The sequence below is a fragment of the Bombyx mori genome, chromosome 28 (genome assembly GCF_030269925.1).
Source record: "Bombyx mori chromosome 28, ASM3026992v2".
Classification (NCBI taxonomy): domain Eukaryota; kingdom Metazoa; phylum Arthropoda; class Insecta; order Lepidoptera; family Bombycidae; genus Bombyx; species Bombyx mori.
In genome coordinates, this window is record NC_085134.1 from 331,743 (window position 1) to 349,318 (window position 17,576).

General features: G+C 37.0%; 1 protein-coding gene across 1 annotated transcript in view; it reads left to right on the forward strand.

The window, feature by feature from the left end:
- Positions 1-3,435: 3,435 nt before the first annotated feature.
- The window catches only part of LOC101739483 (mucin-2), a 42,888-nt gene continuing 28,747 nt past the window's right edge, over positions 3,436-17,576 (forward strand). The window contains exon 1 of the mRNA XM_012696696.4: positions 3,436-3,718. The gene's annotated coding sequence lies outside the window, so the exon portion shown is untranslated. The remainder of the gene's footprint in view (positions 3,719-17,576) is intronic.

The following is a 17,576-nucleotide window of genomic DNA, read 5'->3' on the forward strand; positions in this document are numbered from 1 at the left end:
ACATTACACACACTACATACCATGTATTTGACGCACACACGCATGCATACTATCTATTGTCAAACTTTTGTTCTTGGCGTTAAATTGAGAATAGATTAAATATTGTTTGTCTTTGTTAATATTATTATGGTGTAGTCTCGTCGAAATTTGTGATTATAGAAGTATAAAATACAATCATAATATTGTACAAACTTACAATTCCAATTCATTATAGTCGAATTTCGACTACTGCGGGACCTCTAGTAATTAGTAAAGCGTATGTTGATTTTGTTCAAATATAAAATACAATAGATGCTAATTGATATTATGAGACATAGGTGTGTGTTAAAACGTTACGTAAACACGTAACAGGTGATTATAAGCCGTCCACTACTTTCACGACCGCAGGGCGTCCGACAGAAAGGCTAATTCTTTATTTGGTACACAACCAACTAAAACAGAAATTTCCGATAAAAGTTATTATCACATTAATTTTCGACAGTACATTTTTGGGGTCGTAATAAAAGAAAGGATCTATTTTAATTTTTAATAGCTAATGACAGAACTTACTTAAACAAGTACAATAAAGTTACATTTCAAAATTATTAATGCGGAACATTTTATTTTAAATATATTGTCTCTATTACATGGAATTTGGTATGTTTCTGTAGAAATTTTCAATATATCAGAGTTCACTGTTAGTAGTACACTTTCAAAAATAATAACTTATTGGATACACGAATGAACGGCTGTCGACGTCAGTGGACCGCATCGTGAATGTAACTCGCCAACTTCTTGATTTAGTTCCATTAAATCCCACCCTTTTTTTTAAAAGAAAGTTGTGCGTTAATTACGTCAGATTAAATAAATAAATTTAGAATAATCGGGACACGCCTAGAGACAAGATCCTAGACGAGTATTTGATCAACGTTCTCTCTTATTTCGTAATATTTACAACTTTCTTTCTGTATCAAATTATTTATGGCAACACAAGAAAGTCCGATTAAATGAGACCCTGTCACTTATAATACAATTTCTTGGACACGGTTCTTGATATATTGGATAATATCTCCGCTAAAAGAACTGTCAACGTAATATGATTTCGAAGTTACGTATCATTTTTCACTGAACTGTACGTCCAACTATGAAAGATATCTTTACTAATAATTTTGATTCCAAACAATAGGCCAGCTTACGCTGGACTTTAGTTGCCATTTTGAGTAGTTAAGTAAATTTCCAGTTAGTGGTGATCTCCGTGCTAGTACATTTGGTTTGTTAAAGCAGATCACAGGGAACTGGGGTGTCTAGTTAGTACAATTTGCTAGTGGTGAAAATGTGATGTAACAAACCTATATGTCGTTTGGTTGTATTCAGAAAATACCGCAGTACAGACGCGTATAGAAATTATTTGCATTTTTTTTGTGTAACGGTGGTCCAATGTTGAAATGCATATCTGTAAGACGGTAGCAATTAATAGACCTTAGCCTAATGTGAACAGCAACAAACTAGAGTAATACGATTTAGAAGGTCTTCGTGAAATCTCGATTTTGATTCATAAAGTAGCTTTTGTACCGGCTCATCTTATGCAAGTTTATTTCTGTTTCCACTGGATACCGATCAACACTTTTGTCGCGACAAGTACTTACAGACTCGCCAGTTTTCATTGGACGTTCATGTTACGCAACTAGAAGCACCTCATTTTTCAAAACAGGTTCAGAACATTGTCACCGTTGGACCGAAAGGTAAAAAGTCGACGTTGCCCTGAACACGTCACCTCGGATCCTCCCAATCTACTATCGATGTTTCTAGGTACCTTAAGCACCTGTCACCATCCTCGTCGAACCCGTCGCTTGCGATGAAGTGCTCGGCAAATCAACCCTCAGACACAGCCCACTGAATTTCTCGCCGGATCTTCTCAGTGGGTCGCGTTTACGATCCGGTGGTAGATTCTGCGAAGCACTACTCTTGCTAGGGCTAGTGTTAGGAAATTCGCCAGGTTAGAGCCCAGTGAGCTCTGGCTACTCGCTCAGCTAACCTGGGATAGTCCTTAAAGACTTGGGTAGGAAAAAAAGTTGACCTTCTTATGACGAGAGATTATTAGTTAGTGTTAGCGAAGAATTTCTGAATACTTGGTAAGTCATAACGACATGACAGTTTGAAACTGGGATAGCTCTTATTAAACGCGGTTTAACTAATATTACCTATACAATAATTCTAAAAAAGTGGACGAGCTCACTGCCCACCCCATGTTAAGTGGTCATTGAGCTTGCAAAATGCGTGCAAAAATTAACTTTTTCACATAACTTTTTGTCTATAACATACCTATGTATAAACCTAGTAACTCCAGGATAGATCGTATGGCTCCTCCACGAGAGCTTACAAAAAAGGTTTCGACCGGAAATTGTAAAAAGTCTATTAATAAGATAAACCTATTCGGAATGTAATGGTGCCAGGGCCGAATCAGGACTTAAGGCCATATATTTTACAAGCTTGAAAGTTTTTTTTTAATTTGTGGCGTTAGGCAGCGCTCGCGACTTCTAGATTGAGGTACATTTTTCGATGTCCACTGCGAGCCAATATTCATGTGAAAAACAGGTTGATTTGCGAGTAAGTTGGGTTGTTTGATTTACATGCACATATTATATCTATTAGAACGTATATAAGTATGTACATATGTATACCAGTCTCCGGTTCCCATAGCAAGCGATTCCTAGTACCTACAGGGACAGATAACTTGTTATTTGAAATAATACAATTTTTTTTGTGGAATAACCATTACAATTAAACAAAAATCTCTAAAACGATACCGGAGTAGTAATAAGGTGTATGTGTATAGACACTAGTCGGCACCAACAGGATATTCTGTTTTTTGGCCACAGCACTTTTTTTATTGCTTTAATGGACGGACGAACTCACGGCCCACCTGATGCTAAGTACTTACCGGAGCCCATAAACATCTACAATGTAAATGCGCCACCCACCTTGAGATATAAGGTTTAAGGTCTCATTTTGTACAGTACAAATTTGTACGGCGCCCTACCATTCAGACCGAAATGTATTATAGCTTCACGGCAGAATGGATGTTGGTACCTGCGCGTGCAGACTCACAAGACCATTACGGAAATTATAATTTTGCAGTTTCGATTTTTATTACATGATGTTATTCCTTCACCGTGGAAGTAAATCGTGAACAGTTGTTAAGTACGTATTTCATTACAAAAATTGGTACCCGCCTGCGGGTTTCGAACACCTGTGCATCGCTACATACGAATGCACCGGACGTCTTATCCTTTAGGCCACGACGACTTTTTGCTACTTCATGAGTTCCTGTTTAAACTTTCCTCCTCGTGTCACCAAGAGTGACTGGCCCCGCGTGTGTTTGTTGGGGGCCACGTGTCGCGAATGTATTGAGGGCTCTTGAGTGCCCAAGTCCGCGCGGGTCGCCTCTGACTATCGTTCCATTCCGTGCTCCCGACTTATGCTTTCTTCAGCGGTGAGCTCCTCGGCTCAGCGCGGCGACCAGTATACCTGCGGTGCGCCTCGTGAGCACACGCCGACACTGTCACAACACACCGCTGAGTTCCCAATAAGTTAGTTATTAGATAAGTGACGATATTTTTCTCCGTAAGAAAATGTGATTCCGTTCACGACTGTCCTTTTAATTAATATTTTGACTAAACGTGTTCCACGGACTGTGTTAATTTTTTTGTTTGAAATCAGTTTATGTGATTTTTTTAAGGTAAGTTCCTGTTGATATTTTTTATTATTTTAAAAAAAATATTTATTACATAAATAATGAACGTGATTCAAGCGTAAAAAAAAAATTTTTTTTCTCTTTATTATAAGATAATAATAATAATAAATAATATAAAAATGAAAACACGTATTAACTATACAAAACTTTAATTAGGGTCTGATTTTCCATATATCATATTAATATGAGGTATAAAAAAAAATATTTGGCCTGGTAACGATACCTTTAAGCCAAATCTTATTACTTCTTATATACCGTTATATTAAAAATTACATGTGAAATAAGATGAGGTTGATTAATTTGAAATTTTAATCAATTGAGGTGCAATTAAACAAAACGAACTGAGATGAAATGAAATAAAATATGTACAATTAAATCTTGACCGAATATTAAAGTATAGCATTATATTCTACAAATGTTAGTTATATTTTACCTCATACTAATATATTTATATAACTATAACTTACTATATGGAAATCTTCGTCTTGGCGGGTGTTTTGTTGTCAGAAATACGCGTTTTAGAAATTGCTGTTGTATCTGCATACGCATTGTCCAAATACAAATTGACATCTCATAATCCGATATATTAATTGAATTTATATTTATTTGTACCTAATAATTGTGCTCGCATCGTCTTTGATCATACAATACAAGACTACAACCATTCTAGTATAGTATGATAAACGCTCGAAAAGCCTATTGACTTTCTCGCCGGATCTTCTCAGTGGGTCGCGTTTCCGATCCGGTGGTAGATTCTGCGAAGTACTACTCTGACTAGGGTTCGTGTTAGCAATGTCACCAGGTTTGAGCCCTGTGAGCTTACATACTAGCCCGGTGACGCTGACATGGTCTCTAGACCATGTCTCTAGAGTCTAGACCATCAGCTTAAATAGGTAGAAAAAAAAATTGGCTCGCGCGTCGTTTTAAGAAATGTTTTTATTTTATAAATGTACTAATATATCGCGATATGGTGCGTGGGACCAGAGCTCACTAGTATCAAATAAAAGTTAAATTATAACACATCAAATTATTTTACATACAATCCAAAAAAAAAATTAATTGAACTACGTATTATGTGATTTTAGTGATAACATGAAAAGTTCTATACAGCATCCATGAGTGACGCGGTTCCTTGCAACTCTGGGTCATTAGACAATGTTACAATCTACTAGTCCTCCTGAGGTCCAAGCTCTTCTCACTCGATGAATGACCGACACTCACAGATGCGACCTACATCCAGTCTCTAGTTCTATACTACACTACTCTAAAAAGAGTCGTTGATACTCAAATAATTTACACAGAAACAGATTACTTACTCAACCGCGTAGATAACGGGGTAGACACGGACGTTAAATAGTTGTACATATAAGTAACCGGTTACATAAATAAAACTTTCAACGATTGTCATAAAAAGTGTAATAATTATTAACTTATCGTAGGAATGAATGCGAGCTTACATAAGCAGCGTGGACACAGCTTTCACTGTCCGTTCAAGGGCATATAAAGCCGGATATTCGTTAAGCTTTCTTGATGCCAGGAACTTGGCTAGCTGTGAAAACATTTATTTATTCCTTTTTTTTATTATTTAGTCGAGTGCACGTAAACCTGTGCGCTTAGTGCGAGTTTTTTAACGTTCTCGATAACGTAAAAGTTAACTCAAATTTGTATGGAGTTAGAACAGCGCCCCTAGCGGTAACCTTAGGTAAACGTTCCAACTCCATACAAATTTGAGTTAACTTTACGCTATATTTTTATTTATTTTTTATTGCTTAGATGGATGGACGACCTCGCAGCCCACCTGGTGTTAAGTGGTTACTGGAGCCCATAGACATCTACAACGTAAATGCGCCACCCACCTTGAGATATAAGTTCTAAGATCTCAGTATAGTTATAACGGCTGCCCTACCCTTCAGACCGAAACGCATTACTGCTTCACGGCAGAAATAGGCAGGGCGGTGGTACTTACTCGTGCGGACTCACAAGAGGTCCTACCACCAGTAGACAGTAGTAATAAAGGAACGTTAAAAAGCAAGTACTTAGCACATTGGTGTAATCTTGGTATATAGAGACCCACTTCTCTCTGTTTCATAGCTTGTCCAACCTTCAAGCTCGAACGCATGAATACTTTCTAATATAATTGAGATAAAAATTACCCGCCAAGCTAACCTACCACCAGCAAATTCACAGTTAATACTGCGAGGTTCGTATTATTAAATAATAATAATAAAAATAATAATAATAGCCTTTATTCAGATTTATTTATTTACATATCTTAATTTTCTTTTTGTTAACAATTTTGTTTTTATACAAAGTCTTAACTCTATCCTTAACTATTAAAGCATCAATAACCCCGTCTGTATGTCGTTTATTGACAAAAGGTCACCCCAACCTTTTCCATTACCCTTCGTATTATTACTCGATGTTATTCCTTGATCATTCGTGAACACCTGTACAAACAGTACCTGTTCGGAATCGCCTCACTCGATAGGATTACGTCGAGCGATAAACGACTATTCATTTATAAATACGCGCTGATACTAACGTCCCAGTCGTGCGCTCACAGCTAGCTTTAACATTTAGCTGAAATCAGCTCACCACAAATCATCAGACGCTTTCGCTTGGGTGACGAAAGTTGTCGCAGACTAGATTGGACGCGTGTGTTAAACACATCTCACCGTATAAACTAATGTATGCATCGTTAATGACCGATTGATTTATTCATAAATAATCGTATTTGATGATAAATCGAATTTCCATTTGAATTAATACACATCGTCTCTCACTTTGACTGCATGTAGACGAAAATTATTACTGGTGGTAGGACCTCTTGTGAGTCCGCACGGGTAGGTACCACCGTCCCGCCTATTTCTGCCGTGAAGCAATAATGCGTTTCGGTTTGAAGGGTGCCGTTGTAACTATACTGAGATCTTAGAACTTATATCTTAAGGTGTGTGGCGCATTTACGCTGTAGATGTCTATGGGCTCCAGTAACCACTTAACACCAGGTGGGCTGTGAGCTCGTCAACACATCTAAGAAATAAAAAATAAAAAAAATAAAAAAAATAAAAATTGCGCAAAAAATAATCAAATAAAATAGTGGATTAATGTTTTATTGAAATAAATGAATTTAAAAATAATAATAATAATAATAATAATAATGATAGTTATTTCGCAAGTGATGTACATAATTAAAGCTAGCTTAACGGTTTTTATTGTTTCCACCACGGAATAGATAAATAAGGTTATTTATTTATTTATCTATTCCGTGGTTTCCACAATCGTCCGCGACCACTATAAAGTATTTGAAACGTCAGCAACAACATGATGAAAATAAAAAACGTGATATTAATAGTAGTTTTATTATTGAAACAACAGTCTTTTAGCGATGCAATAGCTTTTAGCAGTGGCTCTCAATCTTCTTAGTCCCCAGAACACGTTCCAATTTTATTATTCGTTTTGGGTGACCTTCTTTGTCCCCCTCATTAGACCATTGAATGACCATTGAAAAAATTGAGATAAATAGGATATGAAGGTGCCAATATAGTAATAATAGCATTTGTTACTTAACTAATCTATAGGCCATATTAAATTAAATCTGTTAAAAGACGTTACTGAAGAAACTTTGTCCAATGCTATCCGTATATCGAGAAAATTATCCCATTTTAGTTTTTTGTCAAATAAAAACATTAATAACAACAATATTAGCCAAAAGCTACGTCAGATTGACTTTGATTAACAGAAATAAGAAGACACATTGAGAGCCACTGGCTGATGTTAGGAATTTATCCAAAAAAGGTGTTTGCTACCCACGCAGTCGCTTATAGGAAACTATAATTAATCCATACATAAACGAGATAATTGGACAAAAAAAACTCGCCCGTTCTAATAATAATATGCATTAATGTGTTTGTCTGTGACCAATAAATGGATCATGAACACTTCCTGTTATTGTCCACGGTCCAATGGCTGTGTCTCAAGACGGACATTTATTAGCGTACTGACAGTGTTAATTAATATGGTCGATAATTGCCTTCAAATACCAGATATCCGTTTTTTGACATTAACTACGATGTCACAGTAATTAATTACTAGTGGTTCCGCAGTAGTCGAAATTCGACTATAATTAATTGAAATTATAAGTTTCAACATTATTATGGTTCTATTGTTACAGATTTTGCCAAGACTACACCATAGACAAATACTCGTAATATTAAAGATAAACAATATTAACCTATTCTCAATTTGACTACAGACTTTAAGCAATAACAAAAGTTTGACAATAAACAAAAAATTAAATAAACATGTGTGTGTTTCAAATACATGGTAGTGTGTGTAATGTTTTCTTTATTGATTTAATGTATTTTTAATCCATAATTAAAAAAGAAATAGCATTCTGCACTTCTTCTCTATATTCTCTATATGTGTGGAAAATTTGATACTCCTCCGTCCGCGCAATTTTTGTAAAAAGGGGTACAAAGTTTTTGCTTCATGTATTAATATATAGATTTGCCGTATATATGTACATATATATCCGGAAACATTAAACATATCGAGCAGCTTTTAGAAGCTATCTGGGAAATCGAATGCATACAGGCATACCGCAGAAACTATAACACTCATTTAACTTCCACGTAGTCGGATAAAATCCTATTTAATACGTGACTGGTGATAAGCTGCGTAGATTTCTAAGCGAAATTCCACAAATATCTATGAGATTTTCTGTCCGTAATTTAATAAGCATGTCGTTACATGTTTCGTAACATTCTACAAAATGCTTAATTTATTTATTTGAATCACTTAGGAGCTCACACTAGGCGAGGCTATGTTTTGCAATAAGTATTTTTTAACTGCTCCGATAGATAGAGGAGCTCACGGCCATCGTGATATTAAGCGGTTACCGGAGCCTACAGACATCAATTAATTTAAATGCTGCCACCCACCTTAACATATCAGTTCTAAGTCTCAGTTTTTACAACAACTGCCCCACTCTTTAAACCGAAATGCATTACTGCTTCACGGAAAAATAGGCAGGGTGGTGGTACCTACCCGTGCGGACTCACAAGACTTCAAGATGGAAATCGGTAATTACGCAAATAATAATTTTGGCGGGTTTGATTTTTATTACACGATGTTATTCCTTACCGGTCAGCGGGATTCGAACACCGGCACTGTCGCATCGCTCGATACGGATGTATCAGGCGTCTTATCCTTAAGGCCACGACGACTTCACAAGAATTATTGCATCCCAAAAGCACTTGTTTTATTGCTGAAACTACATCGTATGCTATAATTTTTTTTATTAGTAAACAAAAACATTAACGTTTTGTGCAATCTTGTGCTTCAAGCTTATGTTAAGCACTGGTTTGTACAAAGTAACAGTTAGCCACAATATAGTTTGATTGTGAAGCACCTTGTGATGATGTACCCACAAATCCGTGGAAACAGTTTTATCAAAACATAATATTAATAAGCCACGTCTTCATTTTAACCGACTTATTATTTAATTACGTTGAAATGTTTTAATGTGCCTCCATGAAATGGCAAATTTAAGCGATGTTAACCTTATTATTTACTTGGTATTTCTTAATACATGCTACTTAGTAAAACTAGTCTTTAAATAGGTTATGGTGACATACGACGCAACTGCCGTGTTTATTTGCATTCATTATAAGTGTGAATATCAGAGCATTGATATAGGAAGGGAGAAAGGGAAGATCTCCCACCGAAGGATTATTTTCACTCAGATATTGCCTAATTATTGATACTTTTGAAAGAATTGTTAATGGGATTCAGCATTTATTCAGAATTTCATGTATTCAGTGATAATCACAGGGACAATTGAATATGCAATTTCGAAAAGGGCACATCTCTGAAAATGTAAAATGTTCAGGAAATGAAGAAAAAAAACTGATTATTTTCTAAAGCAGTGTAAAATTTAAAATATTAACTTTTGTGATATATTTAAGTGTTAATTAGCAAATGAAAATTACTGGAATTATTATAAAATTTAGTGTAGGTAACCCTCAAAACTACATGTATATGAAAAAACGTATTTGACAATTATATGCGACATGTGCCCTTTTCGAAATTGCATATTCAATTGAATATAATAGTAATTACCTATTACATTTCATTTTATCCGTTGACAACCGGAGTACCTTTCCGTTCGAGGTATATTTCAAAGTGAACTTAATCTAAGTATTAATAATTAATAATAAGCCTTTATTGCTGTTTTACTAACTTAATACATTACTTAATAATAAATTAAATTTAAGTGCAACTTATAATCAATATCAATTATTCCGTTCGGCGTTCGGTGTGGTTTTAAAAACAGCTTGTCTCTCGACAAAGGCCTATAAATTATAAATATAAATTATAAATTATAAATCTAAGTATATTTTGTATCAAATGTTACACAATAATTTCCCTAAGCTAAGCACTTACTCGTCACAAAAACCACATACGGGACAAGGAAAGGCTCATCCATCCATACCAAACATCTAAAACATCTATCAGACCTCGCGGTACACTAGTCACAATTATACCCACAAATTAACCATCAATTACTTTCTCGTTTCTTCTTCCTCTTCCTCTTGACTCTATCCTACCATGTGGGGACACCACAGCATGTCAACTTTTTCCATTCAGACCTACCATACGTACTCACTCCTATCTCGCGTATCCTCTTTCACAGAGTCCATCCAAGTCTTTTCATGACTCTCCTTTCTTATCTCCTTTACAATTATCCTGTGTTTATCTGCCGTGAAGCAATTATACGTTCCGACTTTGGACATCACTACATAGTATAAAACAAAGTCGCTTTCTCTGTCCCTATGTATGCTTAAATCTTTAAAACTACGCAACGGATTTTGATGCGGTTTTTAATAGATAGAGTGATTGAAGAGGAAGGTTTATATGTATAATAACATCCATTAAATAGTGGAGAAATCAATAATAAATTAAGGTTTCCGAAGCGAAGCGCGAGCGGGTCGCTATATAACTGAAAATTCGACCTCATGTCTCAAGACGTGTGGCAACATTCACGTTGTGTTATCTTGGCGCTCCGGTAACAATTTAACACCAGATGGGCCAAGAGCTCCTTCATACGTGTAGGCAATTTAAAAATTGATTGATTGTAGTATAATACAAAGCCTATTGTGAAGTAACTCAGCATAAAATCATGGGTATACGGTGCCGTAGAGGCAGCCGATGTGTGGTAAGTCATTGCCCCATACCAGTATCCGATAGGTACCATCCGGACGGTATCGCTAGTTTTCACACGACTGGACCACGTGCCTTGTAGAACGGAATGTTCGATGCGTTATGCATCAAGCTAGTTTATTCAGAACCATTTGTTTTTATGTTAACGTTCAGATTTCGTTGATTCCTTTGGCGTTTCTCAATACGACTTTTATTTTACGGCATCAGAATTAGATTTAACGATTCATATTTTTACGAATATGATTCTGACATTGTGTTTATTGTTTTAGAATGTATCTACGATTAACATTGTCTTGAGCAAATTAAGACGTTTCATATTTGTTACTAATGGAGAAATATTTCGAGAATTTTAGATTTAATAATTTTACTTAGTAGGTTTTTGTTAAAATAGTGTTACTTATTTACCGAATTTTATTTTATTGGACGTTCAATTTTGAAATGATTAGCTACCATGGTGCTAGACTAAAATAACCCAAGTCCTTTGGATGTGGTCAAAGGTCATTAAGGAATTCACAGGAGCATGGGCTCAGCTGGGAAGAATGGGATTTGCTAACAGCTACCCGTGCGCACGGCCTCCGAAGGAGACCTAACAACTCAAGGGCAGCAATTAATCTACTATCTGATCGGAATCGCGATCCGCTGAGCGGGTCCGGCGAGAAACTCAACGGGCTGATGCTAAGGCTAGGTTGCACGTCGACCTCTTTGTCGAGTTCGACGAGTACGGTTACCGGGATCCCTAAGTCTGCTCCTTCTGTAAGAGCTGAAAGCGTCGAATGTTAGAGTTAGTGGAACTGATGGAACCCTATGGACTATCCTGACTATTTCTGCCGCGAAGAATTTATCGGTTCCAAATTAGAGGTTGTGATGACAGTTGTGAAATAAACATAGACTTTCACGTCGCAGGGCTGGTGGCGGTGTCGACGTTGATCTATGAGCTCCGTTAAACATTCAAACCGGAACTCATAGTTATTTACAAAGCACTATTGTATTTTTCATAGTGACAATAAAATAAAAATTGTCTCAACACAAATAGTTTGGAATCGCGTGTGATCTACGTGCTGGTTATTTAGCGCAGTGGGACGACTGTGTCCATTCGTGTGCAGAGCACGAGATTGTTGACGCGACGATATCTCAACTTCATCAATCGATGATGACACATTCAATATTTTCTCAAAAAATACGCGTACGAAATTAAAAATAATAAATACTCGAACTTAGGTTTAGTAAGCCTGTCGGATTGTCAATTCATTGCGGAGTGTAGGTTTGATTTTATTTTATTAACTGGACTAATAATTTAAAATATCGGTATGTGGACGTTATGATACCTACATGATAAATATCCCCTCATTTTAATGTCACCGCAAATGATAGAGCAAATAACTGACATCAAAATATATAAAAAATATGCCTGTGATGAAAATAATAGTTTAATTCCCCTTTTTTTATTTATTGTTTTCTATTTAATATTGATTTTTTTAGAATATTGATTTTTTTTGTTGTTTTTTTTCCATAGATGGGTGGAGGAGCTAACAGCCCACCTGGTGTTAAGTGGTTACTGGAGCCCATAGACATCTACAACGTAAATGAAGCCACCTACCTACCTTGAGATATAAGCTTTAAGGTCTCAGTATAGTTACAACGGCTGCCCCACCTGCAAGACGTCCTACCACCAGTAAAATTACTAATTTGATGTAATCAAGAGCATTTATATTTAGCAGACAGTCAATGACAATGACATATTATTAAGTGTCCCTAAATGTGGTAGCGCTCATCATGTTGTCTTGTAGCCAACGTCTGACGGCATTAAGCCACACTTGCCGCTTCTATAAAGACGTATTACAATGGAACCAACTGTGGATTCCGTGGGTACATCGACCGCGCGATGCTTTTCCGTGTTCTTGTCCGTCGTATTCAGAGCGTATGCGAACAATTTCACTTCGATATGATGATGATTTAGTAATTACGAAAAACAACGCCATCTATTGGTCGCGTCAAGTAACTTTTCATAAAAAACAGTCATGTCTCGGTTTAAAAATCTTTGTCAATTCTAATTTGTTGAAACCTAATCTCAAAAATTTGTTGATCGTAAAAGAAAGCTTAAAAAAACTACATCTTTAAACATGGTTTTGATAGAACTAGTGATTCATGGACTATCACGCAATGGAATACAGTTATTGACCAGTTTCCATACAGTAGCTTTTTTTTCCTACCTATGTTGATAGCCTTGAGAGGCTATTTCAGCTTCTTCTTGACGTGTAGGTGAGCTCACGGGGCTCGAACCGGGAGTGTTGCTAACACTGGCCCTAGCAAGAACAGTGCTTCGCAAAATCTACCACCGGATCGGAAACGCGACCCACTGAAAAGATTCGGGGAGGAACTCAATGGGCTGTGTTTGTGGGTTAATTTATTCGTCGAGCCCTTTGTCGCAAGCGACGGGTTCGGCAAGGACGATGACCGGTGCTTGGGGTACCTAAAAGCACCGTTAGTGGATCGGGAGGATCCGAGATGACGTGTGTTTTAGTTAATCTCATTCTGCCTTTTAATATCTCACTGACCTCCATCTACTACCTTGAACCACTCAGATAGCCTCCTTAACGCATTTTCAGAAGACACATATCCGCAACTCGTCATCTGGGTCTAGAATAAACCCACTCTTTAATGCTTCCTGAATGTAATACCATAGCCTGTAGTAGGCAGCGGCTTGCCCTGCTTATGTCCATGAACTTCCATGTAAGAAAAAAGATTGTAACAATTCCTACGTGCTCACTTGTAACAATAGCATTAATAAAATAAACAGCAACGTAATGAATTTAACCATCACTTGTTTTATTTTTCTGAGTCAAAACCGAGGCAACTTTCGCTAAAACTGGTTGTACGGACTTTCATGTAACGCGTTTTGTGGTTTATTTGTAGAAAAAAAACCTGTCTTTAGAGTGATTAGCTGAGAATCATTGTTTGGATGAAGAGAGTGTGTCGCTCCACGCAAAATATGTACAAACCAATGAACATTATTAATATTGTATGTATGTATATGCGGCTAAGTTAATATTTGACCTCGCAAACAGAAGTGGCTTGAAAGACTGGATTGGTTCAAGTTACTTCTATAACTTCCACCGCATCTAACATAAATATTTTCCTTTTTCTACCCAAATCTCTCCTAAGCTCTTGAATGTTAATGGTTCACCGATAAATCATTACTACTGACCAACCTCTTGTACAGTAGTATGGCAGAAGTAATAGTATAGGAGAAATAACGAGAAGTGATGTCAGTCTGTTGTGCCCCAGAGCAGCTGCTATAAGCATGGGTAGTTGCGCCAACAATAAGATAATAATTATTAAAATGCAACCGGGATTCCGTAATCAAATTTGGTATCATTTTGTTACGTCTACTATTGTCATTACTGTACCTATTTTAACAATGACAAGTCATAGTTTATACGTGGAAAATATCCCAGAGGCCATATTTTTTTATCTATACATTAATACGTGAAGCAAAAGCTTTGCACCCCTTTTACGAAAATTGCGGGGACGGAAGAGTATGAAATTTCCCACACTTATAGAGAACATAGAGAAGGGGTGAAAAATGTTAATATTTTTTTTTTAAATAATGCATAAAAAGTACAGTAAATCAATAAATAAAACATTACACACACTATGTGTTTGACACAACACACGTTTGCCATTCGAAATCTGAATGAAGTGTGATTGAGCTTAAATTTGTAAATACGCCATTTTGGATTGTCCATGAACTATAGACAACGGCAATGCGTTTTATACGATTGCTCCATTTGGGAAATGCGGCTTAACGTTATGTGTAATATCCTCTCGTTAGTGGGAAACTTAATTAACGTTAATTTCCTGCGGTTTTTTTTTTGAATCCGTAACTCGACGGCACTAAACGCAATCTTTATAAATTCTTCCAAGCCAACGCAGCCATTAGCTGTAGGTGGCATTTAAATTTTGTCTTTAGACTCGGAGTCGGAAACTCTTATCTACGTAATTAAAACATCAAAGAAATATATGTGTGTTTTAATTTATATGAACTAGTGGTCCCCTAGTAGTCGAAATTCGACTATAATTAATTGAAATTATAAGTTTGAACATTATTATGGTTCTATGGTTATATGGTCAAAGACTATTATATTTCTATAATCACAGATTTCGCCAAGACTGCACTATAGACAAATAATATTAAAGACAAACAATATTAATCTATTGTTAATTTAGCTACAGACTTTAATAATAAACAGAAGAGTAGTAGAGAAGTAGTAGGTAGTATGTGTAATGTTTTTTTTATTGATTTAAAGTATTTTTTATGCACAATTTAAACAAATCTTAGCATTCTGCGCTCCTGCTCTATATTCTCTATAAGTGTGGGAAATTTCATACTCCTCCGTCCGCGCAATTTTCGTAAAAAGGAGTACAAAGTTTTTGCTTCACGTACCTATTAATAATATACATAAATATAGATAAAGCTTACAACCTACTCCACGGACTTGTTCACCTTGCTCCCACGTTATATGGATATAACTTAACATCATAGTTTTAATAGTGGCCCTACCACGAATAGTATTGTCAACCCACATGTATAAAATTTTTTACTCTAAAGGGTATTGCAGCTGATACTCAATTGAAAGTTCTCTTTGAGGCTATCGCTGATCCAATAACCTACGTCCTTTATCAGCTATGACGATAGGCAGAATATTTACTGAGATGGAAAAGCATATAGCCTTTCAAAGTATCGGCTAGCCTTTGTATTTGGAGAAGTACTGGTGGTAGGACGTCTTGCGAGTCCGCACGGTTAGGTACCACCGTCCCGCCTATTTCTGCCGTGAAGCAGTAATGCGCTTCGGCTTGAAGGGCAGTGCAGTCGTAGTTAAAAGTGAGACCTTAGAACTATTATCTCAAGGTGGGTGGCGCATTTACGTTGTATATGTCTACGGGCTCCAGTAACCACTTAACACCAGGTGGGCTGTGAGCTCGTCCACACATCTAAGCAAAAAAAAAAAAAACTCTTCAAACTGAAACGCATTACTGCTTCACGGAAAAAATAGGTAGGGTGGTACCTGCCCGTGCGGACTCACAAGACTTCAATATGGAAATGAGTAATTACGCAAATAATACTTTTGGCGGGTTTGATTTGTAATAAGCTCATATAACATAAAGCTCATAGCGCAATTTCAATCGTTCTATTTCGTTACTTTTCTTTAGTAATTTCTCATCAAACACAATAAAAATGATTACGAAATACGCTTTCTCTGTTCTTAATATGGTAAATATGTGTGTGAGGTCAACGCTCCGGCAGTGGTCACGGCCGAAACTGACCGAGTGAAAGTGACTTTGACACCGCTGCGATGGTGAAATGAGAAGATATTATTATAATTTGTTGGAGTCAAGGAACTCGGAGGACAGGTTGATTGTCGTATTTGGTCACGAGACGACGCTACTATTCTTTGTATTATCTGTGTGGGTTGTAGTTAAAATGGCGGCAAAATCTGATGTTTTACGTGACATAACATTTTATTGATTACATTTATTGTTGTTTTTTTTATGTTGAACTTGTTCGTGGTCTTACTACCTTAATTCAAATATATGTGTACTAAATGTGTAATATTTAACCGCTTCAAATGTTAGTGTCTTCCCGCCATGTTTTTTTTTTATGATTAAAGGATTACTGGTGGCCCGGAGGCCTTTCCAGTTTCACCAGGACGTAGGGGTGGGATTTGCTAACAGCTGCCCGAGCGCCTCCAAAGGAGACCTAACAGCTCAAGAGCAGCTGCTTCGCGGATGAACTTACTACCGGATCGGAATCGTGACCTGCTGAGGAAATCCGGCGAGAAACTCAGCAGGCTGCCACGTACCATCCGGCTATGGAATAAGCTCCCCTCCACGGTGTTTCCCGAACGCTATGACATGTCCTTCTTTAAAAGAGGCTTGTGGAGAGTATTAAGCGGTAGGCAGCGGCCTGGCTCTGCCCCTGGCATTGTTGAGGTCGATGGGCTACGGTAACCACTCACCATCAGGTGGGCCGTATGCTCGTCTGCCGACAAGGGCAATAAAAAAAAAAAGAGGCTGATGCATGGCTTTGTTCTTGTATGACGCATTGGGAAACATGACGAGTTGCTACCATCATTCTAAATGTCGAAAGCAATCACTTGAGTTTAACTACCGGGCCTCGAAACACTGTCCCCGATAAAAACGTCAATAAAATATTATTTTTTCATTTAACATCTAAAAGTCAATTATAGCAATTTGCCAAAGTTAACAAACTTTTTAACACGTTAACAAATTGTGTGCAATCATAAATTTTAAAAACAAGTTTTTAAACCGTGAAAGTGAATCGAGTGAAGATAGTAATTATAGTGGTGAATCTTAGTTCGGTCGGTCTGACCGTACCAGAGGTTGTCGTGTAGCCGTAGCTCAGTAAAAATCGGTATCTACTTGATGTAATCCGTGAGTACACGTTAAGCAGTCAACTCTGGTAAAGGTCAGGGCTTGTAGAGACCGTAGATTCCGAGGGAATCGGCATTCGTGGAATGCAAGAAAACAAACATGAGGTTTGTTGGAGGGGCCTGTGGCTCAAGCCACAGGCCATGAATGAGATTCCTACTTTGTGATTTCG